Genomic DNA, 6,000 nt, shown 5'->3' on the forward strand with positions numbered 1-6,000 from the left:
AAGACAGAGCTGCCAGTTTTGTGCCCTCTGGCTGCTGGGTGTCCTTTCTGTCAGCATTACAGGCACATGGCTGTGTTTGTGACTCTTTCACATGCAGATGTCACCTGAGCTGGCCTTCAACATGCAGGAGATTTATTCCTTCCAGCCTGTTTCCCGATCCTCAGTGACATACACACTGATTTCTACTTTTTTTTTTTTTTTTTTTTAAACTGATCTCAGTGGAAGAGCCCTGAGCCATCTTTTCCTGTTATCTCACAGCAGCTCCGTTTGCTCTGCTGGCTGCAGCGCTGCAACATGTGACTTTGAATTCCTCTGTGCTGCGGGTCATACTCATTGAGGGAAGCAGCAGTGCGTGACTATTTATAGGTCTGTTTAGCAAGGTGCTTCTAAATAGCCTGTATATCTGCACAGACTTAATGACAAGGTGCACATTTCTATCTTTATCTTTTAGATATTTATTTTTCCAGAAAGTTTTCAATGTTTAGAAGAGGAACAGGGTGAATGTTTTGTGCTCCTTGATGAATTGGGCCTGCAGGCAGACCCACATCTCCGGGTCTGCACGTGCAAACAGAGAGGAGGACCAGGTGGGCTGGCACAGCTCAGCATGGCAACCCCTACCTGCCAGCAATGCTGGGGGGCTGGAGCCAGGCCCTCCTCTGCAGGGCACAGCCAAAAGGTGGGAGCTGGCACAGGGAAGCCTTTCCTCCAAAGCAGAGGTGAGCAGGGGGTGTGCAGGCTCTGTCCTTCCTGGAGGTCCAAGCACAGGGCTGGCAGCAACTCCATCCAGCTGTTGTTGTTTTAATTAGGGTCAATTGCACCTTTTATTGCCTTGTTTCTGCTTACTATTTCATATTAATCAGTCTTTCCCATGGGGTCTGTCTGGATTTTAAGATACTATTCTGAAGTTCAGCAGTGCAGAATTTGGATCTTTCATCAGAGGGTAAACTTCAGAAAAATCACTTTACTCTTTTATCTCACATCTGTGCCATCAGTTCAGTGGACAATATTGGGCAGTGTTTCAATCAGCACTTTAATCTTCCACCATACTTAAAATCCTGTCCACTTACTAACTATTAACAGGCACAGTAATTCCAGAGCTGGTTTTGTTGTTGTTATTGTTGTTGCACAAGTAAAGGTTTACGTTGTGCTGTGATATGATTTGTTATTAGGGTCTCTGATAGTGTGATTTCAGCTTGGTTACACAGCAACAACATGCTGTCATACCAGAACATAGCTGCTTGTGTTTGGATTCCTCATGTCCAGAACTGCACGGATTCACTCCTTTGTCCAAATAATAATTTTTATTTGGTAATTTAGAAAGGCTTGTGGTTCTTATATCTTTATTTATCTGCATACTTCTCTTTTAGAGTTTGTTTTGCCAAGTGACCTTCGTATGTATTTCTGAGGTGCGCTCTAATCTAAGCACCAACATCACTCTATTACCTTGAAGTAGGCAGTAATCAGCAACCTACATCTCTGAAATGAAGAAGCAATATGGGCTCAGCATGTCATTACTTGGCTACCTTACTGTTATTATCTGATTGAGTTTCTGCAGTTTCTCGTCTTTAGTTGTGATCCCTGTAAGTTTATGTCATCTTAGTTCTGCGACAGGAAAATCTCAAGAAGGAAAACCACTCAACTTATAAAATTATGTCGTCTTCAAGTACAGTTCTCAAATACTTTTCAAAGTGAGCACATTATCATGTACCTCCTATTAATCCTTATCTCCTTATGCACCCTGTTATTCAGTCATGGAGTAACATCCAGGAAAAAAAAAAGTGACAGACATTGTGTTTTGGAAGGCACACTGTTTTATTTCTCCTTTCCTAACACAGACAGTTTCTACTTTGGTTACATACTAAGGGTATCTCCTAAGAGATGTTACACAGCAATCACACAGTTAGAATTCACCATCTTTATTTTTTTTTAATGCATTGCACTAATTGGCTCTTCTGTTTTTAGAATTGTAGAATCATAGAATCACTCAGATTGGAAAAGACCTTAAAGATCATCGAGTCCAACCATGACCTAACCGTACTACTCCAACTCTAACAAGCCTCTGCTAAATCATGTCCAAGTACCACATCCAAACAGTTTTTAAACACATCCAGGGTTGGTTACTCAACCACCTCCCTGGGGAGCCTATTCCATTGCTTAACAACCCTTTCTGTCAAGTTTTTCTTAATATCTAACCTAAACTTACCCTGGCACAGGGTATCAGCCAGCTCCACAGATAGCCTTTAAGCCTGCATCAGATGGCTGCTTCGTGGCAGGGTTATTAAAGAGCCTTGGAGCAGAAAAGGTGCCTCTAGGCTCTTGGGAGTTTGTCAATCCTGCTGATTCCAGAGCAGGCTCTGATTATCCTGAGCACGTGCTGAGAGTTGGAACGTGCCTCACACAGAGAGTGACCACTGTCCTTCCTAATAGGCCATCTGATAAAACACAGATACACACCTTAAACTCACACCTGGCATTCCTTAAAGCAGGAGGCTTCTTCATAATATCCACATCCAACCCTTTCTCTTGTTTCCTTGTGCAATTTTTAATGATTTTGCTGTCCTGCCAATCATGGCGTTAAATAAAATAGACTTTCCCACCTCTGTCTTCCCCTTCTCTCCTGTGCAGGATTGGCATTCTCTGCATCAGCTGCCTAGAGGATCACACCAGGTCCCTATGCATAGCAGTGGTGCCCAGTGTGTGAGTGCACCCTGCCACCCCACTCACTCCTGCATGGCCTGTTGTCCCTGTAGACATGTCATGGAAGAACAACCCTAGCATCCTTCTGAGAACGTCCATGCTGTGGCTGGGTGCAAGGTCAGAGAGGATCTGTAGAATGCCAGCAGTCAGGAGGAAGTTGCTGATGGAAGGTGATACAGATGCCATGATCTGGTGCAGGCGTGCCCCAGGAGGTACAGTACAATGCCATTATGTCTACGTTCCATCAAGATTTCAGCTGATGTAATTGTTTTTAGGCATTGATTGTACCTACTGCATTATCTATCAAGCAGATGGTAGAGCTGCAGTAACACATAATGATTGGCAACACCACAGCTACTGACTGCATAGTGCTGCTTCACTCAATTACATATTGAGGATATTTAGCTTTGTTTAAAGTCTTCTCTGGAAGTTAAAACTTCTTGACAAAGGCAATTCAATCCAGCCCAAGGAAAATAATCCAGTCTGAGCCTGACAAAGCATTTAGATGAGGCTATTTAAAAGGAAATGGTGCTCAGCAAAGTATAACGATCTCTAAAATGAATAACATTTTGTATTTACTCTCTCTGATTTGCTAACTACTGAAAGAAAAACATGTTTTGCTTGACAGTACTTGTTATTATGCAAACGATTCTTTGTAGGGAAAACATGCCCAAGAACTTCAGTGAAAGCTTCCTTAAGTGCCTTAACATTAACAGCACCATTTTTATGATGAAGGATTAGCAAATCTAAACCAGAATAAGCAAGAAGACCCAGAGCAAAGCAAAAACAGATTCACAGAAATCAAGATGTTTCAGCACAGATAATCGGGGGACGGGGGGGGCATTATCACATCAGGTATGCCACAAATATTATTTAAAACACTCTTTGTTGTTCACATGCATCCATTATTAATAGAGGTTCAACCACAAGATTAAATATCAGCTCAAGGGTATGTCTGTGTCAAACACATGTACTTCAACATGGAAGACAAGGATTATAAACAGAACATCCATACTGCTACGCACAGCAATTGAGCTGATTTGCCCCATGGCACTGAGCAGGAAGCAGCCAAGAAAAACAGTGTTAGCAGCACTATTCTGGCAAACATGCTTGCCAGCACAGAGGAGAAAAAGACCTGCTGTGCCTTGCTGGAAATACATGTCTGGTAAATATACCTTCCTTTCTGTGCCATGCACTGTTTTTTCCTCACTTAATACCTGAGATGAACTAGTATCAGTGAACCAGTGCAAGCTGGCTCCCTATTTTCCTGCCTCACCCTTGGCTGTGGTCTGTGTGCAAACTGCAGTCTGGCTGGAGAGGGGTGGATATGCAACTGATGGAGAGCAGTGATAATGTCTAATTCTACTCTGTAGGCAGTTACATGAATATGAGAGATTCTCTCACTTGCTTCACACTTGCATGTCTGTCAGCAATTTTCTTGAGCAGTCCACATTTGAAACTATGAAAGAGACGGTCAGATTTTACAGCCTGATGGTCTTAGCACTGGGTTTTTAGGTGTTTTTTTTTCTTACGTTTGTTTGATTTTAACACAAATTTTCAGCTGAACTGGTGAACCTCCATTGCTATTGCTGTTACCTGAGACATTTCCTTCGCTTGCTGTAGATCTTATCTAGGAGTCTGGGTTTGTGGAACCAGAAAACCAGATCAGCAGAAGACGTTATGTGGCCATTCTGTAAAATTTCCCAAATGAAGCAATGGCAAAATGCTGTAAAGCACATGGGCATGAGTATAGCTGTCCTGGCATTCCCCCTCTGAATTGTCATGTTCTCCAAATGACCAAAACCTGTGGGATTAAACAAAAACCACAACTAAACAAAAAAAAAAAAAAACCAAGGAAAAAAGCACTTTCTTTTATTTATTTATTTATTTATTTATTATTATACTTCTTTTCTCCTTATAGCTTGTTCCTTGCTTGTGTGTTTGGACCAAAGGCAGTGCAGCACTGGAAGGTGAGTTAAGGAACAGGGAGTGGTTTCCACTTGTGACTTTCCATGCATGTCTCCTTTGCTCACTCGGGGAAGGGCATACCATTACTGACACAAAAGCAGGAAGTGGTAAAGAAACGAGGTAATTGTGATGGTGAGGCCAGACTGTCTGTGTATGTTACTAAAACAAACACTTAGGTGATGGTTTTGTTATATGCCTGAAAGGAGTCACCAAATGCAAAGTCTGTAGTGGCTGGGAGAAGGGCAGAATTCAAGTGCCCTATAAAAAGCATAGCTGAACAGTGTGTTGATGCTAATGGGCTTTAGTAAAAGCATATAGTTAAAGATTTCAGTCAGTACACCTCAACCTGTGCATTCATTCTCCATTCTCTCCTGCCCTTCTGCAACATACACGCTGATATAGCTCGATCCTCCCAACGTGCTTGTCGAGACACCGAGTCATCTGAAAACTTCCTGCTACCTGCTCCAAAGTTCCAAAGCTGCAGGGAGACTGGCTCTTATATGAAGTATTTCATCTTGTGCTGCTTCAAAGACCATATCCCTGCTGCCTGCTTAACATCTTGGTCACTTAATTTTGAGTGTTTTGTTTTGTGTTTGCTGTCCATATTTTCAACTACATTTTACTGTCACCAAAGAACACACACAACACACCAGGGTTATAAACCAGCTGAATTTCTATCAATACAGCATACGGATTCTGAATTTTAAATCTGATCTTAGGCAGAGATTGTCAAAGTATCAGGAAGTCCCTAGTTAGCTATTACTGTAATGTGCTCCAGGTCAGCCGAGTTGCAGTAATCTCAGGCTGCAGTTACAGGTTTAGGATTAGAATTGCTTTCGTTATTAGCTCGGTATCATGACTGAGGGCATGGCACAATGTCACAAAAAAACCACTGCTGAAAATTCCACTTGACAATGTCTTTACATTTTATAAATACACACCTTTTCTAGAAGAAGCAGATAAATAGAAACAAATGCCTCACAGGATGTGTTTCATTTACTTTGGATGTACAGCCTGTTAGATTATTAATTTAGACAATCTTACGCAGGGGATCTGAGAAGTGTTTATAAGTATCTAAAGGGAGGTGGAAGGCAAATAGATGAGGTTAGGCTCTTCTTGGTGGTGTGTAGCAATAGGACAAGGAGTAATGTCCTAAAACTTGTACATAGAAAGTTCTGTACCAACATATGGAAGAACTTCTGTACTGTAAAGGGTGACACAGTTCTGGAACAAGCTGCCCAGAGAAGTTTTGGAATCTCCTATAGAGATTTTGGAGATCCATCTGGACACCTACCTGTGCCACCTGTTGTAGGGAACCTGCCTTAGCAGGACCAT

Source organism: Coturnix japonica, chromosome Z, assembly GCF_001577835.2.
Source record: "Coturnix japonica isolate 7356 chromosome Z, Coturnix japonica 2.1, whole genome shotgun sequence".
Classification (NCBI taxonomy): domain Eukaryota; kingdom Metazoa; phylum Chordata; class Aves; order Galliformes; family Phasianidae; genus Coturnix; species Coturnix japonica.